The sequence below is a fragment of the Mustela nivalis genome (genome assembly GCF_964662115.1).
Source record: "Mustela nivalis genome assembly, chromosome: 5".
NCBI lineage: Eukaryota > Metazoa > Chordata > Mammalia > Carnivora > Mustelidae > Mustela > Mustela nivalis.
In genome coordinates this window covers 103,355,193-103,376,882 of record NC_139024.1, presented here as the reverse complement: position 1 = coordinate 103,376,882, position 21,690 = coordinate 103,355,193, and the positions used below count along the sequence as shown (strand labels likewise).

Genomic DNA, 21,690 nt, shown 5'->3' with positions numbered 1-21,690 from the left:
TTTTATTAGATTTATTATAAGTGATAAAAACTTGAACCTATTTAAAGTAGACAGTTTGACATTTTAGCATATGCCTACATCTATGAAACAGTCACTAACTCAAAACAGAATACCTTCAACACCCACAAAAATTTTCTTATGGCCTTTTGTAAAAATCTCTTCCTCCTATAGCTCTCTTACCAGGGATCACATTATAGATTTGATTGAATTAAATAAATAAACCAATTTGAGGAGAATTGCCTACTTATCAATATTGGGTCTTCCAACCCATATCTTAGCATATCTCTCTATTTATTTAGGTTTTCTTTAATTTCTTTCAACAAAGTTTTATAAATTTCAGTATATAGGTCTTTCACATCTTTCACAAGATTATTTCTTTCATATATTTTGTTCTGTTGTAAAGGATATATTTTTATATTTTCAATTTCTAATTGCTCATTTAAAACACAAAATGCAATTTTATATGTATTTTATATCTTACAGCATTGCTAACTTTACCCATTAATGGCTTCTTTAACTTTTTAGTAAATTACATTGCATTCCTTACATAGACAAATATGTCATCTTCAAACAAAAGCTCTTTAACTTTTTTTCATTCCAATTTGAATGCCTTTTCTTCTCCTTGCCCTATTCCATTAGCCAGAGCCTACAGTATAACATTGAGTAGAAGTGGTGTGAACAGACTTGCCTTTTCCCTGATCTTAAGGAGAGTAATTAATTCAGTTTTAATCATTAATATGAAATTAGTTGAGGTTTTTCATATATAATTTTTACCATGTTAAGCAAGTTTTCTTCTATTCCTGTTTTGTTGAATTTTTTGTTTTATTTTATTATATTTTATTTTATTTTATTTTATTTTATTGGTCTGAAAAGTGTCCCATGCTCTTCATAGTTCTGAAAGAGTTTGTGGAGAGTGAGCATTTCTTTGTAATTGGTAAATTTCATCAGTGAAGACATCTGAGCTTGAATTTTTCTTTTTGAGAAGGTTTTTAATCTATAAATTCAATATCTTTAATAGATAAAATGATATTTGAGCTATTAAAATATGTAGTCCTCATGGAACTTTGGTAGCTTTTGTCTTTAAAAGAATTTGTCCATTTCATACAAGTTGTTGGCTTTGTTGGCATAGAGTTGGCTATAATATATTTTATTAAACTTTCAACATCTATAGAATCTACAGTGATCTTACTTCTCTTGGTTCCAGTATTAGTAACTCATGTCTTCTCGTTTTCTCTTCATTTTATTTTTCTAATTCTTCATTATTTCTGTTCATTTTGGATAATTTCTGTTGCTGTGTCTTCAAATTTGCCATCTTTTCTTCTGTGGTGTTTAATCTGTCCTTTCTAGTACATTTTTCATTTCACAAATTGTAATTTTCATTTCTAGAAATTCAATTTTCAGTCTTTTATTTCCTTCGTGTCTACTTAACTATTTTATTAAATGGAATATAATTCATAGCAACTATCTTAATACTTTTGTAACATTTACATAAATTCTGCATCAGTTTCAAGTCATTTTTTTTTTCCTGATTATTGATCATATTTTACTGCTCCTTTGCTTGACTGGTAATTCTTAATTGATTGTTAGACATTATGAATCATCATAAATGCTGGATTTTTTTAAAATTTTTTATTTTTTATAAACATATATTTTTATCCCCAGGGGTACAGGTCTGTGAATCACCAGGTTTACACACTTCACAGCACTCACCAAAGCACATACCCTCCCCAATGTCCATAATCCCACCCCCTTCTCCCAACCTCCCTCCCCCCAGCAACCTTCAGTTTGTTTTGTGAGATTAAGAGTCACTTATGGTTTGTCTCCCTCCCAATTCCATCTTGTTTCATTGATTCTTCTTCTACCCACTTAAGCCCCCATGTAATGCTGGATATTTTTAATTACTGTAAATATTCTTGAACTTTATTCTGGAATGGTCTTAAGTTACTTGTAAACTGATCCTGCTGTGTCCTGCTTTTGAAGGTTTATTAGGGAAGACCAAAACACTGTTTAATCTAGGGCTAATTATTCCCCACTACTGAAAAAAAAAACCCTTTTGAGCTCCCTACCCAATATCCTGTGAACTGAGTGTTTTAGTGTGGTTTGTCAGCCTCCACTTCTGGTTCCATATGAGCAATACAGACTGTTCCCAGTAGTCTTTTCTTGTGGTTGTTTTCTTGGCCCCAGATAGTTTCCATTCACACAGGCACTGTAAAGAACTCTGTTGAATACCCAAAAGGGATTCTCCTCGGATTTTCAAAGTTGTCTGTTTTTGTAGCTCTTCATTACTCTTTCCTGGGAATTCTAGACTTCTTGGTCTCCCTGAACTCTTAATAGTGTCTCTATAACTCAGGGAGTTTCTGGACTTTGCTCGGATTATTTACTCCTCTCTGTGCCTTGGCATGGATACTTTCTCAAGACAATATACTCTAGAGCTTACCCCATTTGTTTCTCATCACTCAGGGATCACTATTCTAAATTACCTGAAGTCCAGTGTTTTGAAACTGTTGGGTTTTTTATATCTATCTACCTATCTATCTATTTCTACTTTTGTGTTGTTTTGTTTTGTTTTCAGATGGGGAGGTAATTCTGTTTTCAGTTACCCCATCTTGGTTTGAATCAGAAGTTTCTACAAATAGATTCTTAAAAATTATAAACAATAGAATAATGAATAGGCTGTTCAGAAAAGAGGTGTTCATATAAATATTCACTGTGAGATACAATTTTTTACCCATATAGGTGGCAAATTAAAAAAAAAGATGGTAACAAGTATTATTAGTAAAGTTGCAGAAAATGAGCATTTAATATCCTGTTGCTAGATAGTTGTGTGAATAATACAAGCCATTTTGAAAAGCCTGGCTGTGTGCATTAAAATTCTCTTAAAAATAACACATAATTTGACACAATGATTCCTTTTCAGAGAATTTAAACTAGGAATGAAAAGAAACCATGTAATAAAATGATAATCATAGCATTGTAGTGACAAAACAGTAGAAAAACTTAAACATCCATAAATAGGAGAATGATCAAATATATTAATAAATCACATGTATGCTATGAAAACTTATGGAAGACTAATTAGCTACTCTACAAACATTTAGTTCTTTCATTGGCCCTGAGAAATGGCTATGTTCAGTTAAAAGAGAAACTTGCCAAGCAATATGAATAATATAATAATAATAATAATAATATTTTTAAATAGAAAAAAAATTAAAGAACCATAGAAATATAAGTGAAAGGATAAACCCTATCCTATTTATTTTGACCTTCAGGAGGATGTGTTGAAGAGGTGTCATGGAAAGGTTATTAACTTTGTAAAAAAATTATTAATATTTTTATCATATTACTTACTACACTAAATATTCCTTTAAAAAATAAAAACAACAATTTAAAAATCCCAAGAATGTTACCAACCACTGTCCAATATAATTGCTGAAATACACAGATACAATTGAAAGAAAATCAATAAAGAAGGCCACTTTAATGTGTATGTAACAAAATGCAAGAATTAAACAGAAATATTTTATTTGTCTAAGATCACAAGAGAAGTTACCTCGTTAAATGAATGAGATAAGAACACTCACTGAGAGGTACCATTTAACATTTATTATAAAAACAAGGCACTGGAAATGAAAGGGATATTTGATAGTACTTTAACATATCCCATAGCTTTGGCCTGTGTTGCTCATTGCCCAAGGATATTGCCATGCAGTTTAAGATGAGACTAGTGATTGGAACTAATAATCTGGTACTTTATGTCTTTCTTGTTTATTCATCTTTCCTAAATGAATCAAATTTAAAATTTTTGTCTTGAAAATTTATTTCTTTTAAACTTTTCTTTGTCATTTGAGCTTTTTTTTTTTTTTTTTTTAATATATCTGGCTTGGAAATAGGTAATGCCACTGCCATCCTTCTCCACCCCCACACCTCCCCCCCACCACCAAAAAAAAAAAAAACCCATTTGAATTTATGTTGACATTTTACTAATTTTTCCTTTTATGGAATAATTTGCATGAGTATCCTCTTTCGTTGTGTTTCATTTTACTTTTCTTCCAGCTTCATTTATACAAAAACTTTTTTAAAAAAGATTTTGTTATTTTAAAGAGAGAGAGAGTGTCAGCATAAGTGGAAATGGCAAGGAAAGGGAGAAAGAAGCTCAGGCAGACTCTGCACTGAGCACAGAGCCCCGATACAGGGCTGGATCGCATGACCTTGAGATCATGACTTGAATGGAAACCAAGTCAGATGCTTAACCGACTGCACCACGCAAGGGCCCCATGCAAAACCTTTTAGTCACTTTCTGTTGTTATTTTATTGGTCTTCCTTAGACTCAATTTCATGCTGATGATATCATGTTCACCAAGTCTAAATAAACTAGCTCTGGCTGTGGACTCTTTAAGGATTGGAGCTTTTCCAGATATTCAGTTAAGAATAAGCTGCAGACTTGGTTGTTGGCTAAATGTACTTAAAAAGAAGCAGCCTGAAACTGACTCATGGCTATGAATCTTCCTGAATTTGTCAAATCCGGGTTTGCCTACATGTTCTCCCCCAAGGCCTTAACCTTCCAAGGATAAATATAGTCAAAACCAGATTTATTGTATTTCATAATTTACTGTAGTCCTAAGATTCTCTACCACTTTAGAAAAATAAAGGATAAAATGTATTCACATACAATCAACACCTGAGGATTTCTTTTTACCTAAAATTCTCCTAAGAAATAAAATGATATAACAGACTTGCCTTATCATTTCAAATACGTGGTACATCAGAATAGGGCATCCTGTAACCTGCATGGGAAAAATAATAGCTAACATTTATCACATGCTCAGTGTGTGCTAGACACCATCTTAAGCAATTTACATATGTTTATTTATTTAACCCTCCCAACAGCCATACTATTTTGTTTATTACTGTTATTAATCTCATTTTATAGATTGAACATTTAGGCCCCGAAAGGCTTAGCATTTACATTAAGTCACACCGATAATAAATGTTATTGCCTGAATCTGACCCAGGCAGTAGGACCACCCAGTCACATTCATAATTGCTACATGATGTTGTCTCTCCAGAGTCCAATAAAGACCATTTTATTTTTTGCTCATAGTTTTAAAACTTAATTCTTCTAAATATTGGCATGGCACCTAAAAATATCATGAAATCAAACAACTAGATGCTACCACTGCACAGTAATGCTACAATCATGTTTTTGTCTCCTTTAAGCTTTTTGGGTCTTGTATCATTTTTTTTAAGTAGAAATTGATTTTTGTTCCAACTCAAAATACATAAAAATAGATTTTTTTCACACCACTGTTAGAATTGTGAAAGGGGAGAGAAAGGTACTGAAGTGATATTTCACCCATACAACCCTCTGAAACACACAGTGATGGGATCCACACGGAAAATACCAATCTTACAGCCCCCGGAGAGAGGGAAGGTCTTTTCTTATTTCTCAGGCAGGCCGTAGTTTTCAAAGTTTGGAAAGGTGTGATGCTTTAGTAGTTACTCGTTTTAGATCTTAAGCCACAGTGAACAGGACCAGAAATCATTCATAACAAGGAAATTAGACCAAAAAAACAACCTTTTGGAAGAGAAGACTAAATGAAAGATCACATCGTAGTCATATTTCTACAAATAGACGTTATGCAAAAACTAGCCAGTACATTAGAGCTAGGGAAAAAAAGTGTGTGTCGGGGGGTCTTATGAATTGGCTGGTTTACATGAATAATTCTGACATAACAGTTTCATCTAATCACACTGTGAATTTAGATCTCATCAAGTAGTCAATTTCCAACATACCGACAAATGACTATGCTGTCATTTATTGCCCATATTGTTATAATGCAAGCTACTCAACCCCATTTCTCCATGAGTCACACTTCTGCTGCTCTTGCTAACCCTTTCCTGACTTCTTTAGCTATCTTTTGTATTTCTAAACATTTTTGCACAATCGCATATTTTATGTAAACCTCGGGCTGCTATGTGTTCTGCTTTTCTATTTACTGGTCCTTGCCCTCGGTTTTCATTGTCTTTGTAAGTGCCTACGGTCATGTACACATAAATGCATACTGTCCAGATACACAAGCATGTAAATGAACATGTGTAAGAATAACATGTGGTTACCTAGACACTCCCAATATCAGTTGAGTTGTCTTCACAACTGCAGAAATGGAGTCAGGTTTTAAGTCCATTTGGAGATAAGAAAATAGATAGTTGAGGGGCACCTGGGTGGCCTAGTTGTTAAGTGGCTGCCTTCGGCTCAGGTCATGATCCCAGGGTCCTGGGATCGAGCCCCACATCGGGCTCCCTGCTGAGCTCCCTGCTCCTCCCTCTCCTGCTCCTCCTGCTTGTGTTCCCTCTCTTGCTATCTCTCTCTGGAAAATAAATTAAAAAAAAAAAGAAAATAGATAGTTGAGAGAAGAAAGGTGACTTAGCCAAACTAGAGCTCAGAATTCCTATTTCCAGGCCGAGAAAGTATCCTATCCAATTTATACATTTATTTATATCACCTGCTAGCTAGTAGCAATTTATTAGTCAAACAGCTGCCGTACACGTTTTACAGAATTGTCAAACACACACGTCCTCCACCACCACCCGTAACACCACCACCAGCAGCAGCAAAAATACCAGCTTGGCAACAAGGGCAATGTGACATCCTTGGATTTCTTTTTCTGTTTTCAGAAATAACACAGGGGGGTTCCTGGGATGCCTCAATCAATTGAGCATCTGGCTTCCGCTTAGGTCATAATCCCAGGGTGGTGGGATTGAACCCCACGTCAAGCTCTTTGCTCAAATCTCCCCACTCTGCCCCTCTCGCTGCTCATTCTCTCTCTCTCTCTCTCTCTCTCAAATAACTAAATAAAATCTTAAAAAAAAAACCCCACAATGATTCAGAAGGACGGCCCCCATACACCCCATGATAATGTGGAGATCAAAGGACTTGGAGCTCTGATTCAGAAATCTATGGTCTTTTGACTGCAACGTGCTTAATTTCTAGAATAGGTCCAGGCTGACGGGTTCTCAGACCTGGAAGAAACTAAAAAAGGAATAATTTAACTGGGATAAAGATGAGGGATGTAAGGCATTTAAAATGTTTTTACCACGAAATCCTGGTTGTGATTTGCCTCACATTCATCATTTAACCTCTGAGTCTGCAAATGGGGGTAATAATCCTCCAACCCTCCATCATTCACCGAGGTGCCATAAAGATGAATTTGGTCTGCTCCTGATGCACTTACGGCTCCTGACAGATTGGCAGTGCATAACAGAGGAGCTTTCAGTAGCCTCCTACCTCTTGTGATGAGCAAAGAAATAATTGGGTAGCACCATGATTTTTGAAGCTTGCATAAATTGTTTCACCTTGATGAATATTGTCTTTATTTCCTAGCATCATGCTATCAAAATAATACCCTGATTGGTTTTTTAATAAACTTGATTCTGAGAGCAGTTTTAGGTTCACAACAAAATCGAGCAGAAAGTGCAAAGAGTTCTCTTTTATCCCCTGGCCCCACATATGAGTAGCTTCCCCCACTGTCCACCTCCCTTACTGGAGTAGCATATTTGTCACAACTGATGAACCGACATCGACATATTATTGTCCCCTAAAGTCTATCATTTACATTAGGGTTCACACTTGGTGGTGTACATTCTATGGCTTCTGATAGGTGTATAACAGAGTATTGCTATACATGAAATGTTTACCCTCCCCGCCCCCAAATTCATATGTTGAAAACCTAACCCCAAGATGATGGTGTTGGGAGGTGGGACCTTTGGGAGGTGATTAGATTATAGTGGTGGAAGCCGCGGGAAAGGGATTAGTGTCTTTGTAGAAGAGACTCCAAGGAAAAAAGATGGTCTGTAAACTAGAGAAGGTAGGCCCTCACCAGACACTTAATCTGCTGGCACCTCGTTCTTTTTACTATTCTATAAAATAGTCTGACTGCCTTAAAAATCCTCTGTGTTAGTGTCCCCTGGGTGGCTCGGTTGCTTAAGCAACTGCCTTTGGTTCAGGTCATGATCCCGGAGTCCTGGGATCGAGTCCCACATTTGGAGTCCCGGGATCAAGTCCCACATCAGGCTCCCAGCTCCATGGGGAGTCTGCTTCTCCCTCTGACCTCTCCTCTCATGCTCTCTCACTCTGTCTCTCTCTCTCTCTCAAATAAATAAAATCTTTAAAAAAAAAATCCTCTGTGCTCCACCCAGTCACCCCTTCCTCCCCTTTCTACCCCTGGGAACTACTGATCCTTTTATTATCTCCATAGTTTGCGTTTTCCGGAATGCCATATAGTCGGAATCAGATAGTATGTAGTCTAAAGCTGCTACAAGCATGTGTGCAGGCTTTTGGGCTGACCTAAGTTTTCAAATCCTTTTGTAAATACCAAGGAACAGGATGGCTGGATAGTATGGTAAATGTATATTTGCTTTCATAAGAAACTTCCAAACTGTCTTCCAAAGCAGCCGTACCATTAAGTATTCCCCCGAGCTATAAATAAAGGTTCTTATTGCTCCACATCCTTGTCAGAATTTAGTGTTATCAGTGTTTTGAATTTTTGTCGTTTTAATAGGTACATGGCCAAAAATTGTTTAAACTAAGAATTACCTACTGGTATATGATGCTGACCCTGCTTTCATATGCTTGTTTCTAATCTGCATTGTCTATTCATATTTTTTGTTTATTTTTTAATCAAGTTGCTTATTTTCTTATGATTGAGTTTTGAGGACCCACTGTGTATTTTGGATAACAGTCCTTTATCAGATGTGCTTTTGCAAATATTTTTTCCCAACCTCACTTGTTTTCTCTTTGTCTCAAAATCCTGATTGATTTTTAAAATTTACCCTGCATTATTTTTCAGATTATTTATTAGCTTTCAAATCAGTATTTGCATTTGATTCTGAGCACAAAACTTCTTTGTAGGGGCCCCTGGGTGGCTCAGTCAGTTAAGCGTTCTAGTCTTGATTTCAGCTCAGGTCATGATCTCGGGATCTTTGAAGAGAAGGCATCTGCTTGTCCTTTTCCCTCTGCTCCTCCACCACTCTCTCTTTCTCCCTCTCAAATAAATAAATAAAATCTTTTAAAAAAAAAACAAAACAAAACTTTCTTTGTAAAGCTTAGTTAAGCAGGAGTTGGCAATTCTTCCAGTATTTATTTGTATATGTAAATGCAATTACATTCTAAATAGGATAAAACAGAAGATGAGATAGCTAGGAAGTTTGCTGGCGTCCCAGAACTTCAGTTGTGTTGCAAATAATTTAGAGAAATAGCAAAAGCAATTTGGTGAGAGTTGAATTCCCTGCTTTCACACGCACACCTTCACTTATACACACATCAATAATTTAGAACAATAAAGGTCTTTAAAATAATAAAGTTATACAAGTATTGTTTAAGCATTGTAGAAGAAGACTGTATGAGAATCCCTCATATCAAAGTCTAAACCTCAATATGGCTGACTTGCAAGGATCAGGCTAATTAAGTTGAGAATTAAGTGTATTTTAGAAACCCATGAAAATCAGACCTCTTGGAAGAATGTTTTTGTTCGTTATAAAATCAAGATTTGGTTATGTATTTCTAATCTATAAATTGTCTGGAGGGTGATAAAGGAAAGAGAACCATAGATCTGCTCTGTACTTACTGATGCTTTGGAAGCAATATCCGTGATAGTGCAGAAGACAGCCAATTAATGGCTTTTGTGGTTTGCTAAATGCCTGAGTAAAGTTGAGGTGTTTAATAACCACAAAAGCCCTTTACTGCCACTAGAGTCCTAAGATTCCAGTAGCAATTCATATTCTCGACCAGCATTAAAGCTGGTACAACAAACCAGAGTGTAAATCTCTTTTTAAAGCATTTTCTTTCTCCCTCCAGAGGAGTTGTTGGTACTATTTTTTAATTTCTTTTTGTTTCAATGACTTTGCAGTAAAGAAGTACATGAAATGAGAAGGTTTGCAAAGCAAAGTATCATTTGAGTATGTGTTTTGTGAAGAAATTATTACATAAAGAGACAAAAATACAGCTACATTTCCTTGTGCACACAGCACCCGAATCATCTGTATTTTGATCCTGCAGTAGGAAAGTAAAAATTGAGTAGTCTGTCCTCCTTTTGAGATCCATGGCAGACTTCTTCATGAGGAAGTCTTGTGGAGATAGCTCAGGCATTATTTAACTGAATTATTTTGACCACTTTTTTATTTTCTACAGAAATAGAGCCAGAAATGACTTGTTCAAAGGCCCGAATCTAGTTTAAGAGCAAAACTTGAATTCTGCCCTTATTCCAACCTTCATTGTCTCAGGTGCAGATGGCTCTAAAAGTCCCCTCCAGTAACTGAATTTCTGTAGAAGTGAATGACATTCCCCTGACTTCAGTCCCTCATCCACATTCCTGAGTGATCCTTCCAAAATCTGTCCATGGGGATGCCATTCTGTGAGTACTCATTATCCTGAGACACAAACCTCCACTCTTCCAACCTGCATTCTCCACACACCCTTCTACTGTCTACCTCAGACATGAGGCTTTAGGGAAATTGCTTTATTGACTATTCTACCCCATCACTTTTTTTCGTCACTTTTCATGACTTCATATGTTCAAATCTTCCTGGATCGTTCTTTTTCACCTCTACCAAATTTCCACCTTTCTTTCGGATCCCTAAATGACTTCATGTAAGGACATTTATGTTTCCTCTTATGAGAAACAGATCATGTCTTTGGCATTTATTTATTTATTTATTTATTTAGCAGGGTTTTTAAAGACAAGCTATCCGTATGGGATAGAATCACATCACACTTTTTAAAAAATCCCAATTTAGAAAGGCTTCTTGGGGCGCCTGGGTGGTTTAGTGGGTTAAAGCCTCTGCCTTCAGCTCAGGTCATGATCCCAGGGTCCTGGGATCGAGCCCTGCTTCAGGCTTTCTGCTCAGCAGGGAGTCTGCTTTCCCCTCTCTCTCTCTGCCTGCCTCTCTGCCTCCTTGTGATCTCTGCCTGTCAAATAAATAAATAAAATCTTTAAATAATAATAATAATAAATGAATGAATAAATAAAAATAAAAAGTCTCCTTGTTTACAAATAACATTTGCTTTCCTTTTTTAAGAATAGAGAGAGATGAGGGAAACACATCCACTATCTTTCTCATGCTATCTCTCTTTAATAAATCTTTAAAAAAAGACAAACTACCGGTTATTTCACTTCCATTTAAAAACTACCTAGGCCATCTATTATACTAAGAATAAAGCCAAGAAGAGCCAGCATGGTCTGCCTTCTGCCTACTTACCAGACCTCTCTCATGCTCACTAAATTCTTGACATATGTGCGCCAGAATTCTGTCCGTTCCTTAAGGAGACTCAGCTTCTTCCTGGCTCATGGCCTTTGCTTTCCAGCCACCTGAGAGACTAGTGATTCAGATCCTTCTCTATAAGGCTTCTTTACACTCAGGTCTCAGTTCGTAGGTTATCTCTTCAGGAAGGCTGTGCCTGACATCCCATCTAAACCAACCTTTCCAAGCAGCCCCTCGGTCATGTTGCCCTCTCCCTTTTTATCATAGCATATTACCATCTGAAATGAGCTCACATTTTCCTGGTTCATTTTTTTGTGGTCTGTTTTCCCATTTTAGAAGATAAGTTCAAGGAGGGCCATTTTGTTCACTATATTTGCAGCACTTAGAACAAATATATAAACAAATAAGCATATTTTCTATATTAATACTGTAGTGGTGCTATATTTAATAATAATATACTTTTTCATCGAAGAATGCAATCATCCCAGATGCTCCCTTCCTGGCTCCTGGCCTTGTAGGTTTGTACAAGTTCAATAGAAAGCATGCTTTCTGTCCTTACCTGTGAGTGGTATGAGTCTGTGCTGATGGTAACCGAGGCAAAGGACAGAAGCATTGTAGATAGTATGAGGATGTTGTTTGATGCTGCAATTCATAGGAAATAAAGCAAAACTGAAGTTCCTTTGGCCGGTCTCCACCTCTTTTTTTTTTTTTTTTTAAGATTTTATTTATATATGTGACAGACAGAGATCACAAGTAGGCAGAGAGGCAGGCAGAGAGAGAGAGAGAGAGAAGCATGCTTCCTGCGGAGCAGAGAGCCCGATGCAGGGCTCGATCCCAGGACCCCAAGATCACGACCTGAGCCAAAGGCAGCAGCCCAAACCACTGAGCCACCCAGGCGCCCCCGGTCTCCACCTCTTGGGAGCCTATAATGTCTCCCATTGGGATGAAAACAAACCCAAGTATAACCTTCATTACAGAACATAGAACTAATGTTGTTGGATCCCAGAGCATGTTCTTTATAGAACAATTAAATGGTTGCCTTCTTTCAATCGAAGTTTGCTGAATAAATCTTAAAAGAGAGTGAGAAAGGGATGAGGGAAAGTTATTTATTTTAGGATTTTATTTATTTACTTATGAGAGAAAAAGCATGAGTGGGGGGAGAGGTGGAAGGAGATGGAGAAACAGGCTCCCTACGGAACAGGAAGCTGGACGTGGAGCTTGATCCCAGCCCCCTGGGATCACAACCTGAACCCAAGGCATACACCTAACCGACAGAACTGCCCAGGCTCCCCATGAATGCTAATTCTTAATACTACTACACCCTTGGTTTTGATGAAAGGGCTTGACAGACATGAGTAATTTGGTAGGGAAACCGAATGGTCTTGAAGTACCTGATATTGGACGTGATTCCAAGAAAGCAGGCATTACCTTTACTCTTTCAGATGCAGGGTTAGAGATGGAAGAGATCCAAGAAATCCTCCTGAAAGGAGCCCTGGAAATGGCCCATCAGTCCCATGTTTTTTGAGAGGATCTGGTGGCTTCCTGCAGCGAATCCTTTCTACAGAAAGATTGGTTCAGACAACCTGTGGTATATGTTCATTGTGTGGAGAAGGAGAGGGGGCTGCCTGACTTAGTGGATTCCAGTGCCCCTGAGGAGCACCATGTAGATGGCAGGTGGGATTAGGGAATCTTGGGAGAAGTTTGAGAACAGAGAGGTGTGCTGTCCCCCTTCAGAGGAGAAGCCAGCATGCTGGCTGCTCTGCACGGGCCCATGGCAACAGAGAACCCAAGTCATCGTCGCTCGACAATCTGCCCAACACAGAGAGGATGCAACTCAAGACCCATTCAGAGGCAGAACAAACCCACCCACAGATTAGTGAATACATCTTAGAGTCCAGTAAAGAGCCTTAGTCAGTTGAGGAAGAGAAATCCACCCAAACAATTCAACAGAGGTTTTTTTTTATTGATGCAGAAGCAGTGGAAGCAAGGAAAGGAGGAAAGGACGTGCACCTCACTCCTCTAACTCTAAACCTGTGTTCTTTTACACCTTGCAATTCTAATTTATTTCATGAGGATATGTGAGAACTTTCACATCATATTTTGATGCATCTTCCAATACTCCTTCATTGTATTGCACTCATATATCACAAGTCAATTCTTCAGCTACTGACCAGGGAGCTAAAGTCTTTCATCAGGTGTTTGTTGGCTTCCTCTCCCGAGTACTTGGTAGCGGAGCTTCCAATACAGCGTTTGGAAAAGCAGCACTTTAATTATTTGTAAAGACTACTCTACTGTAATACCATTACATATTCAGGAAGGATACCATGGCAAGGATTTTTTAAAGGATTAAATGTGGAAGGAACTGGTAGCTGCAAGCCAAACAAAAGGATAACTTTAAACAAAAGAAAAAAAGGGGCATGTACAGCATATTTTATACTCAAAAAAGCTTCAAAAAAGTTACCATGGCTGAGTAGGATGTTGTTTTCCTGGTTAAAAAACACAGAAGGAATCATTACAGTATTTTCATTTGGGGAAAAACAAAAAAATACTTCTAGGAGAGATTTTTCTCATGAGCCACCTATATACTCTTCTTAGTTAATACTTTTCTATCTAAAACAGAAATGTAAGGGCACCTGGATGGCTCAGTCAGTTAAGCGTTTGACTCTCAATTTTGGCTCAGGTCAGGATCTCAGGGTCATGGGATAGAGCCCCCTGCCGGGCTCTGTGCTCGGTACAGAGTCTGCTGGACATTCTCTCCCATTCTCTCTCTGTCTGATGCTCCGCCTACTTGTGATCTCTCTGTCAAATAAATAAATCAACCTTAAAAATAAATAAGTAAATAAAACAGAAATGTAGAATTCGACATTCTACATAAAAAGGTGGCAGCTCCTAAAAACATTTTTATAGTATCAGGAATAAATTATTATTTAAATCAACAAAAAGAAAAATGAATTGAGCATACACTGATTCAGAGCATATTAAGGAGGCTTCTCTCCTTGCCTAGAAAGAACGTTTCATGAACAGGTGCAGAGATCTAGTCATCTGGAGGGATTTGAGGCCTGTGGTTCAGGGACGTTTTTCCACTGTGTCTCCAACACCAACATCGATGTCTGGAACTTGCATGCTGCTCAGAAATACACTGAATAAATAAAATGATGATTTTTTTTTTTTAAGATTTTATTTATTTATTTTACAGACAGATCACAAGTAGGCAGAGAGGCAGGCAGAGAGGGGGAGGGAGGGAAGCAGGCTCCCTGCTGAGCAGAAAGCCCAATGCAGGCCTTGATCCCAGGACCCTGGGATCATGACCTGAGCTAAAGGCAGAGGCTTTAACCCACTGAGCCACCCAGGTGCCCCCAAAATGATTTATTTACCAAAACTCCATTAAGCACTTAAAAAAATCAAGTTGGTTAGGTGCATTACTATCTTAATATGTAAATTTTCTATGTCTGGGTGAAGTCCCAGAATTACAAGGTTATTAATAAAAAATCACCCACATGTGCCATAGTCTATCAACTATGCACAGAATAATGTTTTTCATGCATGGAATTTGCACTCTTCTCTAAATGTATCCTTATCATGATGATTTCTCTGTTAAAAAGAGTTTGGATCCATTGGATCGATGGTTCCAAACAGAACGTTAGTTCTGTGTTAGCCTAGAGTTTGTTTGTTTTTTGTCTTCATAAATTAAGGTAGATATATGCCAAAGTATTGAATCAATGCCTATTTCAACTTAAAATTCAGAAAGAGCTCCTGTCTCATGTGTGCAGTAAAGTTGCCAAGGAATTTTGCTGAAGAAAATAGGGTTATTTTGGCTCTATTTAAATAAATGGAACTTGGTATTTTTAGAATGACAATCCAAATCTTTCATTTGCCATTATTTAAATATTTATCTCCTACCCTAAATCTAACTTGAGGTAGTGGCTTATTTTATAAGCCAGGATGGGTGAAGTTATAACACCAAATACACAAGTCAAATACATTGAAATACATGAATCCTTCAGTGCTCAATCAAAAGGTCCTGGCTCCTAGAGCTCATCTATCAGTCACCAGTGTTTGCAAATGTTTAATAAAATAAGATAGAAAATAAGTCAACTGTCCTGCAAAATATCTGCCTGAAATCTATATAGATATTGTCTTATTTGATGATTTTTATGTAGTGCACAATATGAGTTGGTAATGGGGAAAAATGAGAAAGCTTTCTTGAGTGACAGAAATTGTCTTCACTAGCAGTTCAAGATACAAAGTGCACGTTTTTACTTTGTGATATTCTACGTCTTTTGGCAAACAAGCTTTATCTAGACCTTATGCAGAGTCATGCACCAAACAGATTCTTAATAAATCTGAATCGACTGTTCTTTGACCACATTTTGTTAATGAGGTTTCCTGGTACCTGGGCTGATTAAAACTCACCCCGTGTTGGCTAAGCGCTGTTATCTAATAGCCTAAGATGTTTTGCTAAATAATATCCAGCACAGCACTAGTTGTTTTCCGAAAGAGCTTCCTACCCAGTCTAATTCAGCTACAGATTTGATATTGGCACAGGACCCATTACCTCCCAGACTTTCTTGTTTATTACTCTGGTGAAAGTGCCCTAACCTAATTGTTTGTAGGGGCTGAGGAAATCCCAGGTCTCTTTGTCATGGCCCAGCCAGGTTACAGTCTGCATTTCATTCTCCCCTGATGTCGTCTGACAGTCTTGGCCTTGGTAGAGCTGAATATACGTTCACATGTTACCAGTGGTTATAATCACAGTTTTAAATGTGCAGCACCAGTGCCCATCAGGGTCTCAGAGGAGGGAATTTGGCAGGAGAATGGTCCCTCACTGTGCCCCCAGGTAGCCTATCTACACCTGGCATCACCTGGCATCTATAGGCAAGTGAAATAATCTTCCCAATTTGTATGTGGGCATCATGCCATCGTAACAGATGGACATGAGTGTATGTAACTGGGAAATTATGCATATACATTAAATATGCAGACTATGAGCATGAGTCCTTTCTAGGAACATCCAAACATCTGTCTGCTCTGAGCTTTTGTGTATATTGTTTACACCATATGCCGTCACAGTGGGAGGGCCTTGTCGGAAAGGCAAAAAGGAGCACGCATGAATTTCAGGGAAATTATTTCATAGGGCTAATTTGCCTCATCCTGAGCAAAAGGAACATGTAACAAGTATTGTGAATATCTTTTTTATTATTTCAAGGGGGCGATTTTTAAATTTTGGAGGCAAAGAAGCAACATTTTTGGACATTATAGGAAAAATAAAATTAAAATTTGAATCAATCCTAAAAATGTTTTTGTATATGTGTGTGTTATTTAAGCCTTGATAGATTCATTTAAAAGTTCAATGCTTCAATCCCTTCTATCTGAAACAAAGCTGCAGATCAAACCCATCAGCATTTGTAAAGCGCCTTATAACTCATCTTCAAGGCAAAGGGTATTTTTAATGTGTGTATGATTTATTTTTAATGTGTGTATGATTTATTTATTGCTGGTATACCCAAAGCTGTAAAGCATTCTCTATTATTTGAAGTGTAAAATCCCAGTAATTTTGAATCTTATCTAAAATAATATTAACGTTCATCTGTAAGTATAACTCATTTTCTTCTAGACATTTATTTTCTTCTTTCTTTAAAATATGGGTAAGTTTTATTTAAAAAATTTTGTAATATTTCTGCTTCACATACCAGTTAAATACATAAGATTTTATTTTTATATTTATTATTTTATTTATTATAAATAATATGTTTATATCATGTTTGTTAAAATGTTGATTTTATTATTTATTTATCTCAAATGACTGGAAATTATTTTTTCCATTTTTGTTCATCCTGAATTGTCATAACTTAACCTTTCTTGGTCCCTTATGAACTTTTTCACATGCTTAGGGAATTATTTTTCTATCTCTATCTCTTTCTCTCTCAAAGGTCTTTTAATATCAAATAGGAAATAAAAAATACTAAAATAATATAAAATGCAAGTTATCATAATTACTACTTATAAACTTATATCTTTACTTTTCAGTGAATGTATGTGCTAGCTAATTGAGTGCTAACATTAAAAATGCCATAAAACTACAACCACCCATTCATAGTATAATTATTTTATGACTGCAGAACCTTAGAACTCAGTACCACTCAGATGAACTATGTGGTGATATTTTTTTTTAATAAGATAACATTTATAAGGTAAATTTGGAATATTTTGTTTACTTGTATCTTTAAGGTTCTATATAACTGAAAAAAATGATTTTATATAACTGAAGCATCAGCAAAACATGCCATAATTAAATGTTCAACTGGATATACTATTTTCAGGTAGACTCATGTTCTAGTTATGAAAGATTAATTCAAAATTAGATCTGTGCTTACTGAAGACTGGAAAAAGCGCTATAATATAAAATTACAGATTTAGGGTTTAGAAAATTATATTTATGTTATAAAAATAATCCACAGAATATATTCAGCCTACAAAATATTTAGTATCAACTATCCTTACCTGTGGGCATTAAAAATGTTCTCTTCCATATTTATTTGCAACATGTAGATGCTTCATTACTATAAATGCAGTGGTGTATATATTTTGAGTATCTAATTAGAAGAACCTGAGTTTATTAAATGACCTTGTCTTTTAATATTTAATAATCCACATACTGTAGTTAATAAGTTAACTGACATCTTCAGTGATACAAATTTACATTAATAGTATGTTTAGAAAATTTTTATCACTGCATTATTTTACTAATCTCTTCTGCAATCTTTGTGCTAATATTCTATTATCACAAATATGTGCAGATGACATTCAGATTTACTCTCCCAACCCAGATCTGAATTTCTAAGATAACCCTTAATGTCACTTTGACATTTTAAACCTTAGGTAATTGAAATCAACTACAAGGGGTGCCAGGATGGCTCAGCTGGTTAAGTGTCTACCTTCAGCTCAGGTCATGATCCCAGGGTCTGGGATTGAGTCCTGCATCGGGCTCAAGTCTGAATTACCTCTCCCCCTGCCACTTCCCCACACTGAGCATGCTCTCTCTCTCAAATAAATAAAATCTTTTTTTAAAAGACCAAATACAAATTCTCTACTTCTAAGCCTTTTTTTCCCCCTAATTTCTTCTTTTATCTGGTTAATGTTCTACTTCTAGTCATCTCTACAGTTAAAAATGTCTTTTGTCCCTACCTTTCCCAATCATATCATTCACTTACCAGTAGAAGACTCCTAAATTTTTTTGTGGTTGCCCGTATTCTCTCTCTCTTAACCCACCACACACCTGCACACACAGATTTTCATTCTTGCTGCAGTTTACCTGAGCCAACCACATTGTTCTGGTCTCCTGCCCAAGATATGGCTTGTGTCTGTCCATTCCATGACTCTTTCATATTGTCCTATTAAGTGAACTGTCCAAAAAATTGCCATTCATTGCCAATCATTGGCAATATGCCATTCATTTTCTTAAAAAATATCAATTACTACCGTTTTTGGTAATCAATAACCGGTTTCATGTTTAATCCGTATCTAACCATTTTTAAGTAAGAGAAGAGCAAGTACTACAATTTAATCAGATTATAAGTTCTGTTGAACAAAATAAGCTCCACCAGCATTAACGTTAATACATTTATCAAAGCTCTCAGCTTTGTAATCTTAAGAACTTGGTTTTGTCAACACTTTGTATATTCATTGATACCAAATTGGGATTATACACATAAGGATTTTGATAGGGAAAATGTTCTTGTAACAAAAATAAATAAATAAATAAATAAATAAATAAATAAAGGAGCAAAGGAAGACTGGGAAGCCCTCACATCACAATATCTGACCTAAAGGAAAGAGAAGTGGAAAGGTCTAGTCTCTTCTAGTGCAATGACATTAAAACCAAGTTCAGGGGAGCCTTGGTAACTCAGTCAGTTGTGTGTTCAACTCTTGGTTTCTGCTCAGGTCATGATCTTGGGGTTGTGAGGTTGAGCCCTGTGTCAGGCCCCATGCTTGGTGGGGAGTCTGCTTGACATTCTCTCCCCTCCTCCAGTTGTTTTCTCCCCCATCTAAAATTAATTAATTAATTAATTAAAAAAAAACAAAAACACAGCAAGTTCAGTAAGGCAGTCAGAGAATCCTTGAGGCACAGACCGAGGCGTCCCGTGACTCCCCGGAATGGCCCTCTTTTAGCATTTTGACTATATCTGGTCATTGACTAGGAGTTGCTCATAGGGAGCATGGCCTTGAGAGCAAGAAGATTTCAGAACAGAGCAACGGGGATTCCTAGTCAATTACATCTGTAGGTAGAGGCCTGTTCTTTTGACCACCACAACCCTGGAAGATGGTCATTTCTTCAAACAGGATATGTAGCTAGGTTCATAGAAAGATGGTCATTTCTTTAAACAGAATATGTAGCTAGGCTCATAGAAAACTTGATTGTATATCAACAATAGCTGTTTTGCTTACACGAAGAATTAACCCACAGTGTCAGATATTCATGTCAGTAAGATGAAGATTTTCTCCCTGTCAGCAGGTTTCCATCTAGACACTAAATTCCAATCTGCAGATGGATCAGTGAACACTGACTCTGAATAAAGTATTTTAAGTAGACATTTCAAACTTTAGTGACACTAGGGTATGACATTAGCTATATTTACCGCCACATGAGGGCTATACCTACCCCAAGAAACGTGTAGCTCACACCTGGACCTACACACCCTCCTTCGGACAGGAAAGGAGAAAGCCTGCTGAAGTAAGCCTCTCCGACTGGTCTCTCGTGTTCCACGCTGGTCAGCCCCCTCTAGATTTGTTAGCTTTTGCATAAAACAAACCACCAGAATGCTGGCTTAATGCACCCCTTTATTATTCCCATTCTGGGAGCAAGAAGGTGAATTGTTTTTTCAGTCTTCATCCACTTGACTCATGTTGGATGGTCTAGGATGACCTCACTCTCATGTTTGGGAACTCAGATGGGATGGTAAGAGGGAAGGGGTGGCTGGAGCCTCTCTCCACATGGTCTCTCTTTATCCAGAAAGCCAGCATGGGCTTCTTTACCTGGAGGCATATGTCTCAGTGACAAGAAAGGGCAAGTTCCAGAGTATGGAAGCACCTTTCAAGTCTTTGCTTTTGTCACCTGTCTTCTTGTCCAATTGGCTAAGACAAATCACATGGATAATACCAGAGTCAGTGTAATGGGATCTCTCTAAGGTATGGATGCAGGGAGGTCTGATCAAATTGGGAATTATTCTTTCATATTGTCTGATTAATATGTTTGTCCTCCCTGCCCCTTATTTCCTCCCCAGCCTCCTCCTCCTCCTCTTCTTTATGAGTATCTGATACATGAGACTACATCTACATTATTACATTTTTCTGATTCTAGCATAAAAGTAGAATTTACATATATTGGATTCATCTCCAATTTCTTAGTTTTTCAATTTCAGGGTTGCCAACAATGAAAATCTATCTTGTTTTACAGTTAATAAGGACCCTGAGAGTTCATGGATCTTCTTCAGATAAGAAAACAAAATGATTCCCCTTACCAATTAGGACTATTACATCAGGAAATTATAGAATTAGTATTTCATTTTAATGGTGGCTGGCCAGTTCACTCAGAAGTAGCAATTCGTCCCATTCCCTGATCCTAAGGAAATAATAGACATGTTTATTCTTCAGTTTGGCGGTTGCTTGAATGTGAAAATTAAGAAGTAGAAGTGGAATATATATATATTACAGTGGAAACTGTAATTTTCTACTGTATAGCTCTCTGTCAGCCAAGTGTGCTGAGCCCATTACGAGATGCTGAAGAGGATGAACATGAAAGCCACATGTTAAAAATAAGAAGATAAATACTTTGGAGTGACTAGTACTTCTGCTTGTAATCAAGGCAATTTTTGGAGCATGACGTAAAGCTGTGCATTAGAAATCCTTGTAGGCTGAATGCATCCCTGCCTTTTTCTGAACAGAAGTGGGTGGGTAAGGATACAAAGTATTTAGTTAATATTACTGTAACACATACATGCTGAGCTAAACCGACAACATTGGTAAGAGGATATATTTGTGTTTTGGGGCACACAACTGGGCTTCAAACATCATTTCTGTCAGCCTTCCCTTTACAGATATTTCTAGTGTCCACTTCTAGGCCCTTCTTTAGCACTAGCAAATCCACTACCATGATTTCACTTAAACATATATTTAGAAAAAGAATTTAATCAGTGGCCATTTGGTAAAAATAACCAATTATTCAATTTTGTACTATTCAAGCAGGGGTATTGTATGGGGGGTGTGGGGGTGTGTGTTATTAAAAGGAGAGACAAGTAAGACTGATACTTGTTTTTTAAAGAGTATTCATTGTGAGTGACTCCAATCATTTCTTTGGGCCCATTAAAATGATGGACATATTTCCACACTGATGAAAGATAAAGTCCCTTTGACTTTGACTGAATCTCTGGTTATTGC

The 21,690-nt window shown here is 37.0% G+C and overlaps 1 protein-coding gene across 10 annotated transcripts in view; it reads left to right on the top strand.

Moving 5' to 3' along the window:
* Window positions 1-21,690, top strand: part of KHDRBS2 (KH RNA binding domain containing, signal transduction associated 2) — a 617,530-nt gene that overhangs the window by 364,048 nt on the left and 231,792 nt on the right. The window lies entirely within an intron of this gene.